General features: G+C 40.3%; 1 protein-coding gene across 20 annotated transcripts in view; it reads right to left on the reverse strand.

Moving 5' to 3' along the window:
- FOXP1 (forkhead box P1) overlaps positions 1-11976 on the reverse strand; it is a 575925-nt gene that overhangs the window by 31500 nt on the left and 532449 nt on the right. The window lies entirely within an intron of this gene.

Consider the following 11976-nt stretch of genomic DNA (forward strand, 5'->3'; position numbering starts at 1 on the left):
TATTTCTTTGAATACAGATGCATGACCATTTTAACATACAAAATGATACACATGCCAAGTTAAACTATTGGTACCACTGCACATGACATCTTTCTCATTGCTTAATCGTTTTGAAATCTATATGACCACTGCCAAACTCCAAGTAACTGGAGGTGTCAGTACGAGATTTCTCAACCCAAGATGCACTAGCCTTGAACTGGAAAGTTCTAGACCTGCTGGCACCACAGAGTCCCGTGTAACACAGACAGCTAAAAGATGAAAATGTGAATCATGCCTATTAACCAACCTTATTCATGAGGGAGCCAAAGGAAAAGGAGCTAGGTAGCTAAAACTCATAAATTCATCTGTCATAGTTGGGAAAAACTCCTAGACAGATGGGTACATTCATGCAAAATTAACTTTGTCTTTCTTAACAGGTAGGCATAGATTAAGACAGTGCTGGCAAGTAATATTAACAGGGCAGGCACAAGGCTACAAGGGTTGACCGGTTCCCATTTTCAAATGAACACAGAATAAGCTTACTCATTCGTGTTTAAATATGTGAGTACCTACTACGTGCTAGTCTCATCTTGACAAAAATTTCAGTCTCTCCATTCTACTAAAAAAATTTTGAAGTCACCGGAGTTTCTAATCGGATGTACATAGTAGGCATTCCAAATACTACTTATTGGATGCTACATTCTTTATGCTTGCCTTGACCTGTTTTCACATGATGATATTTTCCCTAGTTCAAGACAGCTGGGCTTAGGGGACATATAATTACCTCTGTAAAAGAAGTGGGAAATGTATCGCCAAAAGATAAAGGTATAGTTAAGAGAACAGCTGTGAAATTTTGGGAAAATGCAGAAGAGATTAATATGAGAGAGAGAAAGGGAAAAAAAAGTCTTAGTTTAGTACTTTTATAGACCATTTCTCCAAAACAATGCCTTAGAATATGGGAGGGACTTGTTCCTTCTATGTCACATAATTAACCTTAAGTCTTTTAAATATCAATAATTTTTTTTGAGTCTAAAATTATTCCGAAATAAAAATCAAATAAGACATATTTTTTAAATAAAGGTATTTCAGGAATTGGGGGAAGGCAAAGGAAAAGGAAAGGGTACAAAAGCCAGAGGGAAAAAGCTTTCGGTTTATCCTAACTGAATGACTCAGTCTCAAGCCATATCACATTTGATTTCTTTTCTTTTTATTCCCTTGTGGTTCAGGGAGGAAAAAATTAAGAAGAAAAAAAATGTCTGACAATGTTAGCATTTATCTTTCAACAAACAGGAAATGAAAATGATACCATATTAGGATCAACTTTATGTTCTTCACCCTCCGTTCTTTAGTAAGTTATTGAACAGCCAAACTAAAAGATGCTCTGAACACATAATGCTAAAGGAATTTAGTTTTCCAAAGGGGCTCAGTTAGAACAATTAAAATGTTAGCAATGGCATTTTTCTACAGTTATTTGTTCTTTTATGTAAATGTTCTAAGTTTTTAGATGTTAAAACTAAAATATTATCAGATTTTTAAAAAATGTTTTGTTTTAAAATTATCATGGGGCAGAAGGAATTAAGGCATATATTATCCCCCTTTTTAAAAACAAGAAGTAGTCTGCCATACTGAACATTACAAATTAAAGGGTGAGAGGTGATATTTACGGAAGAGTCTGATGAATATTAATTGTGACTTCGTTTGGAGGTAAACGTGGTTGATGCAGCAATTACAAAGACCAAATTGAAGGAAAACCAAATTCCAAGCATCACAAGGAATCATCACCTCTGTATTCCCTCCAAATGTCCACCTGGCTGACCTTTCACTGGTCAGAGGTGGTAACACCACATTGCAAACACACACCTAGAGTTTGTATACACAGCCACACCCATAACTCTGGGGGTCACTGCCATAGGGAACATTTCTTATTTTTCCATGAGAATATTACTTAGAATTCATCGTCCATTTTGAGAATTACCAGGTTCCTTATTTTGCCTCAACCTCAAGACTACCATCCTACTTCTGCTGTACTATAAAAGACGGGCAAGGTTACAGAAAAAGGCAAAAATCCAAGTTTTTGTTTTTGTTTGATTAGTGCAAACTAGCATGTAATACATTCTTGGATGGGTTTTGGATTTTTGTCATCTATTATAGCTTTAACTCTAACACATACTGTTTTAACAAAGAAAAAACCTGGGGCAGGCCCTGTGGCTTAGCGGTTGGGTGCACGCGCTCCGCTGCTGGCAGCCCGGGGTTCGGATCCCAGGCGCGCACCGACGCACCGCTTGTCTGGCCATGCTGAGGCCGCATCCCACATACAGCAACTAGAAGAATGTGCAGCTATGACATACAACTATCTACTGGGGCTTTGGGGGAAAAAAAATAAAATAAAATAAAATAAAAAACCAGAAAAAACCTGCCAAATTCACTTTTTGCTTTTTTAGGCAAAAAGGCTACACATTCACACCTATTGAAACCACATCCTCTTTCTACAGTGGCTGTCTTGCATTTATAATACTCACTGGGCCTTCAAAAAGCTTTCAAATTCTTTATCCTTTTTTATGCCATCATTCCATGAGCTCACCATCCTTATCAATTTTCATGGCATCCTTTTATTATTATGAGAATATAAACATTTAAAATTAGTTAGTATATTCCAGCATTCTCTCATAAACTGAATCTCAAGAGAAGCAAAGAAAAGGAGGATGTCAAATTCAGTTCAAAGGTCAACTAAAAATTTGGTTGGCAAATTAAAAAAAAAATTTTTTATGTTGTGATATCAAAAGAGAATTACTCTCTAAAGGCTTTCCTGCTGGGTACAGGAGTATCTGGCATAAAAGGAATGGCAATGGGCCACACATTAAGGGGAGCTGCTTGTGCCATGTTTGTTCAAATTAGCAAGGTTGTTCACCAATTCTGTAGAATGAGAGTGGAGTGAAATGGATGAGGAACGTGGGTACTACAATCAGACTCTGCTGGATTCAAACTCTGGCTCTGCGACTCCGAGCACATTATGTAACCTTTTTAGGTATTTAGTTTCTCCTTCTAAATATGGAATAATTCTGAACGTTGAAGAGTTGTTTTGAGGATTAGATAAGTTCTTGCACATAACAAGCTTAGCATAAAAGCCTAGTGCTTCGTGAATGCTCAAAACATATCTTTTTTTTTTTTTTTTTAAGGAAAGTTATATCAGTCCGGTCTACCTAGACTCCTACGGCTGAGTGTATGTTTGGAATCTGGATCAACATAACAGGGGTTCGATGGAGTTTGCAGTTGGGCTAACTGCAGAGACAATTTTGATGTTTCAAAGAAGGGAACAGAAAGTATAGGAAAGATGAAGCCCATTTCTTATGGGTTTATTTCCTTGGTTCTCACTGTATCTTTCCCTCAGCCTAGGCAAATGCTTTTTCTCCCCTTGGCTAATATAGGTCATCCCCTCTTCTATTAGCCTTGGCCTCAAATTAGGTTTTAGAGAGTCCACACTATGAAAAACCGGAACATGTGTATTACTCCCAAGTCACTGATAACTGCCGAAGGCCAAGAGCTCCATTCAACATGTTCAAAGATAAAAACTGAGGAGATTAAATTCATTCTTTTAGCAGAGAAAAGGGAACATGGTTTTGGGTTCATTGAACATAATCATTTTATACGTTGTCAGGAGGACTAATCATTTTAAGCCCAATTTGGCGTTTCTCACTTGTGAGAAACAAAATTCTTTGGAAATAAATGAAGGATTTTCAATGTGTAAAAATGCTAGAATTATTGAAGACAGATGAAAGGAAGGGGCCAAGTCACTCATTTGATTTCACAGAAGCAAAGACAGTTGTGGCTTTTTCAGGTCCTCGAGTCCTATTCTCGTATTTTATGGTTGGGGAAAACGAGGCTCGAAAGATGAACTTACCCGAGGTCATGGAGCTGGGAAGGGGCAGAAATAAGATTAGAATCTCAGTTATATGATGCTTGGTCTGACTTTCCCACACTGATGTGATCATAAGAATCACCTGGGACACATTACAAACACAGATCATGGGCCAGCCCTGTGGCTTAGCGGTTAAGTGCACGTGCTCTGCTGCTGGCGGCCCGGGTTCAGATCCCAGGCGCGCACCAACGCACCGCTTCTCCGGCCATGCTGAGGCCGCGTCCCACATACAGCAACTAGAAGGATGTGCAGCTGTGACATACAACTATCTACTGGGGCTTTGGGGGAAGAAAATAAATAAATAAAAATTTAAAAAAAACAAAACAAAACAGATCTTTGCCTCTTGCCCAGCCCGCCATACTGAACTACTGCAACAGGACCGCCATGGGAGGGGCGGGATATGGAGTTTTAGCAGGCACCCAATTTATGAGTAGGCAAGTCTGAATTATTCCCATACAATGATGATCCCCAATTTAACTGAGTGGGGTGTTACCTAAACTCACTAACAAGCCCAACACTCCAAGGGAGGGACCCAGAGAAGGTGGTTTTAATAAGGACCCCAGGCGTCCAAGTTTCATGAGGCGGGTCTGGGAGCCACTACTCTCTTCCATGGACTGAGTATGCCTTAAACAGCGGCTGTCCAGGTTTGCTCAGTGGTTCTGTATACAATGATGGTCCAAACAGAACTGACTGAGGCAGAGAGTATCAAGTTACCCAGGTCTCTAAAGGACATATGATCAAAAGAAGAAAAACAAGAGGAAAAAACAGAAAAAAGCAGTGACTGGAGGGAGTAGAATTGAAATTCTTCTACCAAACTGAGTATTTACCAAATAGTTATCTTCAACCCACCTTATCAAACTATGGTCATTCACATGCCTTCGAAACCGGGCACCAGTGAAAAGCTGTAAACGGATTTCTTTAACACCAACTCCAGCTCTCAGGTGGTAGGCAACCTATGGCTCATTTCACCCCAATGAAAGAATTTCTCTACTTTTATTGTATTCTGTCACCATCTTAACATTCCTTACATGTTATTATTAAAGACTCTCTTGACATTTAAAGCAGACGCACACTAATACTCAGTCATAGTCTAGGAATTCTAATGCTTCCAAAGTTAAGCAGGATTTTAAATTATGAAAAATAAGTGTCTTGATTTTCAAAGGGGGACATGGAAGTGAGAAACCCAGCAACTCTCTCTCCTTTTTCTTGGCTCGAGTCACAAAGCAGTGGCAATATGAAGCTCTGATGCTAGTCAGACCTCTGTTCCCAGCATGCTCAGAGCTTATTCAGAGAGTCATGAGGCTCTGTGAGGACACTGCTGTGAGGAACTGTCCTGAGTACTGCCTTGAATGGGGTTAGAAAGGTCCAAAGAGGGATACGTTACAGATAATATATTTGCGCAAGTCCAGGAAGCTGGTATGATTACAAATAGCACTGCTAATGGTAGAGTAATCATGTGTAAAGCCCTACAGTAATTGATTTGTGTTAGGCTTAATGTTTCCCTCTGCTATTGAAACTTGTGCACTTTTCTCCCTGCGGACACTTTCTTAGAGATTACAGTCCCTGGTGTAGGTGATTTAGGTAACTCAGGAGTGATCCCAGCGTCACTGAGCTGCAGCCATGAACTGCTCAGGAGAGAACTCCAAGAGGCAGAGAAGGACATGGCCTCACCAGCCAAGTTGTAAAAGCAGCGATCTGCAACGCCTGGGTGTATGTGCAGAATTCCACTGGGCCACGAGGACCCCTAGGTGAAAACCGTAAGGCAGTGTTGTGCAATAAAAGGAGCATGGCTACAAAGGCTGGGTGAGATGCCTGGGCATGGTCCATTATTTGCCACTGGCTTTGAACAAGTTAATTAGACCTTCTAGATCTCAGTTTCCTCATCTGGAAAGGGGAGGGTCACGGAAAATTATTTCTTTGACTCTAAGAGGTCAATGATGGTTAAGATCATTGATTTAGCAACACCTTTTCAAAGAACGAGAAGAAATGGTAGAAGTAATGGTAGACTACCTAAGGTACACACTCATTAAATGTAAGATATTTACTGATTTCCAGATGTTATATTTTTCCTTAAAAAAAATAACTCTTAGGATCGAGGAACAGGGTAGAATCTACTCACAGAGGTACTGTGAGGGTTCAATGAAATTGAGGGTATGAAGCACCCAGGACAGTGCCTTGGCACTGAAAGGAAAGAAATATCCTTTCAAATGGTTTCTAAACTCCTTTATGAAATAATTACAAGCAGAACATGGGACATTCAATAGATCTCTTCCACAGCCACTGGATTCAAACTATCGTCAGGGTGAATAACACATCCCAGTTTGCCCAGGATTTTACCAATTTTGAAACTGAAAATCCCAAGACCCAGGAATCTCACTGCCAGGTGAACAAACTGTGATGGTTGGTCGCCCTACTTCCTGCTGAACAGTTAAAAAAGAACAATATATTCCTCCACTATCCTTCTCCCTCACCCTACAATCCAGGCAAATCCGTAAGTGGCTCCCTTGGCCTGGAATGTCCTTGCCAATCACCCTTTCCCTTGTCACCTCCACAAGGCTGCCCATGCCTCTTATAAACTCTGCCTGGTGTGCAGTTAAAGACGTGCTAGTTTCATCCTCCCTACTAGGCTGCACGTTACAGGAAGGAAGAGGTCGCCTTACTTATCTGTATCCAGTGCTCTGAATACAATAGGTGCTTGATAAATAGTGACTGAATGGAATCAAATTACGAAAGAATAAAAGGTACACACCCCTCCACCCCCACCCCCTGCTTGGGCCAGGCAGATCAACCCCATCAGTTTGGTTGGCTCCTTTTCCCCTTGGCTGCTTTCAATATTCATTTTCAAGGGTCCACAGGCCAAGGGGCTGTAGGAAGCCTGTCCTGAGCCCTATCCTCTCACACATGCTGAGCTGTGGACATGATGAAAACCTGGGTCTCCAAGGCTTCTTTCTTCTTGCATTCAAAATCCATCTTCATACACCGGATAGGATGTGCCGACAACTGACCAAGGCCACATGGCAGTAGAACAGATTAAAACCAATCTATGTGGCCAGAAAAATGCATCTATACCATGAACGTCTCAGCTTTCTAAGAGAGTTACATTTTGTCAGAAGACTTCTTCCTTGTTGTCTGTTAAACTGGATGGTTTTCCCTTCTTCCAAAATGGAATTCTGATCCAGCCACTGTGACACCTGTTGTGACATCTCATCCACAGCTTAATTGTTACAAGAGCTCACAAGAATTTCCCACCTGAGTGAACCCAGGTAACTGGACTAATATGAATTTAAGTCCTTGGCCCATATCTGGTAGACAGTAGATGTTCAACTATCCAGGAAGCTTCAAGTGCTTCCTTACAAGCCTGGCCATGGCATTTGGGGTGGGCAACCCTTACTTCTCACCATATTTCCAGTTCCTTTGTTTCTGCCCCTTTGTCTTGTGGGGGAGGGGGCTATCTATTTTATGACCTATATAAGACCATACATAGTGATTGTGGGAAATTTTTTTCCCTTCCAGTTCTAACTCATTTCCTTGACTGCATATCATCTTGAAGAATCTGTCAAAAAAGAACATCTAACAGATGAAATCTTAAAATACATTCCCTGACCTCAAAAAGCCATGTCCTTGACCAAAATAATTTCTATGGTGTCCATCTGTCTTGATGTTAGCGGCCTATGTGTGCAGTGTAAGGAGCTCACACAACTTCTCCCGGTTTATAATGTTGGCATTCCAGGTAATAGTTGGGGTTAATCCCCATCTAGCCCAGTGATAAGATGTCAAAAAATGACAACTGTCTTTATAACAATGAAATGCAGTTAGAAATAGTCAAAAAGGCTCAGAATGCCCACTAAGATGTCCTCTTGACCCCTATTTCCTCTCGGTAAGACCAGTAACAGGGTGTAACGTGAGAACTGAATTAACCAACCTTTCTCTAGTAACAAGCTTTACATAAGCCATCCACCACCAAGAAGACATGCGTTATATATCTTGATCTCTTCCAACAAAAATAAAACCAATACAGATGCGTCTCAGGCATGGAGCTGATTACATAGGTCCAAGTCAGATCCCATAACCCATCATCTTGATTTCTGCCTGGTTGCCTGAACTCTCACCATTAGAATCTTAAATTCAAATGTAGTATTGTACAGATAGCACCATGAAGGGAAACATCTCTAGCCACTATCTCCTAAGGCTAACAATGGTGATTAAAAAGAAAAAAAAAATTGCATCCAATTCTTCAGGGAGGTTTGACTTTTGGGTAAGAGACACAGGGCCTTCTGTTTTGGGTCAGAGTTAAGGTTTCTGGGGTTTAGATTCAGGGGGCCAGAAAGGTAGATGGGTCAGCATTCAGGTGGCCTTCACCAGCTCTGGTCACGTCTAGTGTTGGCTGATTCTGCCTTCCCAAATTCTCCTGTGGAATCCTCTTACAATGATTCTCTCGGGTAGACGTAATGAACCTCCGTTGATCTATACTATAAGATCCAATTTGAGCTTATTGGGTTTGTTTTTACAGTGGGGGCACACGTGTGACCTCTCTCCCAGATGCAAACACCAGGGGCCTAAGTCCTGCTCTGGAGAGAGGGGCCTTACGAGTGGTAGAGGGAGATTTCTCCTCCTACTCATACAGTGAGCACCCTTTGGGAATTGTTCAATCTTTGATTGCTCTTTCCTGTACTGCTAAGAGGTGCCAATGTTTTTCAAGTTCAAGTTAATAAATGGTGGTTTCGTAACATACTTTGAGATACTTGGAGGGTCAGGTATTTCCTGGACTGGGAAATGCCTCCTTTAAGGGAAACAGAAGTAGCTCTTGGGTTGGTCATGCACAAGGCATCCCCTCCAGACGAGGTGATATGCCAGTCTGTTGTTGAGAGAATGGGGAGCGATGCCAATGGGAAACAAGACAGACATCCCATTGAAGCACAAGAACACCTCCTCAAAGTATTCTTGCTGCTGCATGGACCTGATTTCCCCAATACCTCAGGTTCTGTGGGCACAATGACTGTTAGTTAAGTCAATTAAAAAGTATATTTACAGACATGGGTGCATGAAATGGCAAATGTGACAGCACAAACATGGAAATGCTGAACGTCAGAGAAACAGAAGCTTAGAATGAATCTACCTCTGAGTATAATTGTACCTTGCCACAAACGCTCCCAAATGCACCCAAGACTCTCACATCTAATCCTTGATAAGGGCGTCTCTTAACTCTGTCTCAGGGCAATGGTTCTTTAAATACTAAAACTGTTGACATCTTCTTGTGTATTTCATCTGACTGAATAATAACTAATGGATAAAACCTGTTTTAGTTTGGCCCCTATCTAGCATTGAAACTCTTTCTTCAACAGGTTTCTGGTCATGATTGTCAGCTAGCACTACCCAAGGAATGGACAGTGCCATTGGAAAATTATTTATTTAGAGTCTATTTTTACCCTAGAATGTGAGAACCAAGAGGGCAGCCCTATCTGTTTCACTCACTGTTGTACTCCTTAGTGGCTCCAGCAAGGTTCCCACTATGTTATAGGCTCTGAGTAATGTTTGCTACATGAATGAGGACACAAACAGATGAATGAATGAATATCCCTCAGCCAGCTTTCCATGACCGCCAAGATCAGCAGGTACTTGTCATGTGAAGCTGCTGTTGGGGACACCTGACCAATGTGGTGACAAGACTAGTTTTGTACACCAAAGCAAAGAAGGAACAGGGCGAGCAGACCTCTAGGTAGCCAGGAATCTAAGGAAACAAGTTGCTAATAATATGATGCAAATTGCTTTTTCTGATCTCGACCAGGGATTGCTTGGCAAACTTCTTCTGCAAGGGCCAGCCAAACTGTAAATATTTTCAACTTTGCAGGGCACAGGGACTCTGTTGCAATTACTCAACTTTTCTCTTGTAGTGCAAAAGCAGCCATAGATAATGTGTACATGAATGGGCGTGGCCGTGCTCCAATAGGACCTTATGTGTGGACACCGAAACCTGAATTTCATATAATTTATCCTTCTTTTGATTTTTCCCTCCAACTATTCAAAATGTAAAAACCTTTCTTAGCTCAAGGGATTTGGTGCATGGTCTGCAGTTTGTCAACTCCTGCTCTTGACAAACACTATGTCATCACTCTAACAACTCTCTCAAGCTTTGAAGAAAGTGAACCCTTCAAAATTAGCCTGTCCCTTCTTCCACTAAAGCAAACTCTCAAGCAAATATATTATTAGGAACATGACAGGTAACTACCACATAGTAACTCTGGCCAGATGATCTTCTTTGATTCCTATCACAAGTTGAAAAACCCGCCTTCAGTTTGATTTGGGGCTGAAGGATAAAGGGAAGTCTATGAATAAATGAAACTCACAAATAATCAAAGAATCTTCATGCTGGTTTGTAATACACGGGCAGGCCACATCCACCAAAGAACATTAAAGCTGCCAACATTAATGTTGACTTATTGATGATCTAACTCCTTTCCTTCTCCTGCCCTCTCTTTGTGGAGAGTGAGGAATAATGAATAAAATAAATAATCAGTTCCTGAGTAATTAACAATGGCCTCACACTCAAATCTGCAGTCTAGAATGCCTACCTGGGAGAACCAAGACAACTCTGGTAAACAATTTATTCTAGATGATCATTAAGAGTTTAATTTTACTGATTAAATAAATAAATGCAGGAACTTGTATCACTTTATAAATGCCACCACCAGTACACACCAATTCAGGTAGCAATAACCATATAGTTTGTTCTGTTGAATTCAATTTTTCAAGGGCTTACTACACTTCAGTCATAAGTGAACTTTGAGGGTGAGAAAAATACACTACTTTTTTCCTTCCCAATAAGTATGCTAACTTTAAAGATGTTTCCAAAGACATATAAAAATTTGGAGATTTTATGATACGCCCTTTTGTTCTGAGAAGTTCCTATCTGCAGCCTGAACAGGAAAATATTAACTAGCTAAAGAAAATAACTTTCGGGACAATCTTACTAAAAAAAAAAGTAATTTGTCATATAAGATGATAACTAATTAAAAAAAATCCTTTCTATCCTGAAAAGTCACAACAAAAAGTTTAAGTGTGTTTTGGCTGATTTTTCTCTGCAACTATTTGAAGCTGTAAATGACTTAACTCAGTAAAATTCCAAATGTAATTATCTTCTGTACTTAGCCTAGGGCTCTCCATATATCTCGGCATTGCTGTCTTGCATACAAAATAGGCTTTTCGATGGCTGGTAACAATATAATGTACAACATTGTTTTAATTTCCCCTAGTCGGCTAACCTCTTGCCTACACTAAACCAGCCAGAGGAAGAAGCCACAGTGAGTCATCAAGCACTCAAAAGCATTCAGGAACTCGGTTGCATAAATGGGGTTTGCAGGGTCAGGCTTTTGCAACCATACATTTTAATAATCTCCATTTCTGACCCAATTTTTACTTTTAGAAACTAATTTCCTATTAATTATACCGAGAATGGAATTAATGTTAAAATATGGTGGTTCATCAACAAGTTACATAGGGAAGTGGAATCCACATTAAAAGTGCCCGCTGTCCCTCACAACTGCAAGCCACAGGAAAATTTGCAGAAGTTTATTTTCTCTCGTCACAAAATACATTCAACGTGGCCCAATGGATTTCCAAATACAAGATATTTTATATATATATATATATATATATATATATAAAAAATATATGGACACATTATATATGTGTCCAAAAATATATATGGACACATTATATATATCTGAATATGTGTTTGCATATGTATATGTGTGTGAGTGTGTATTTAAAATGTACGCAGTGAACTCTCAACTGCTCTCAGTGATGGAGAGAAAAGAAGACAATGAAAACTGAGGAATAAATCCACACACATTTTAACTTTGGGAAACGTGCTTGCATGTGCGCTCACGCCCAGTCTTGCTCACACGCACACTCTCTCTACTCACAATCATTCTCTCTCCATCTTTCTCCCCAGCTTGTCCTCCTCACTCCAGATTAATAATATTAGCAACTTAGGGGACTTCAACTAACAACAGACAACCAGAAAGTTAAAAGGAGAAGAGAGAAGGGAGGGAAAGTGAGAGAGAGATGAAAAAGCTACAAGT

Source organism: Diceros bicornis, chromosome 2 (assembly GCF_020826845.1).
Source record: "Diceros bicornis minor isolate mBicDic1 chromosome 2, mDicBic1.mat.cur, whole genome shotgun sequence".
NCBI classification, from domain to species: domain Eukaryota; kingdom Metazoa; phylum Chordata; class Mammalia; order Perissodactyla; family Rhinocerotidae; genus Diceros; species Diceros bicornis.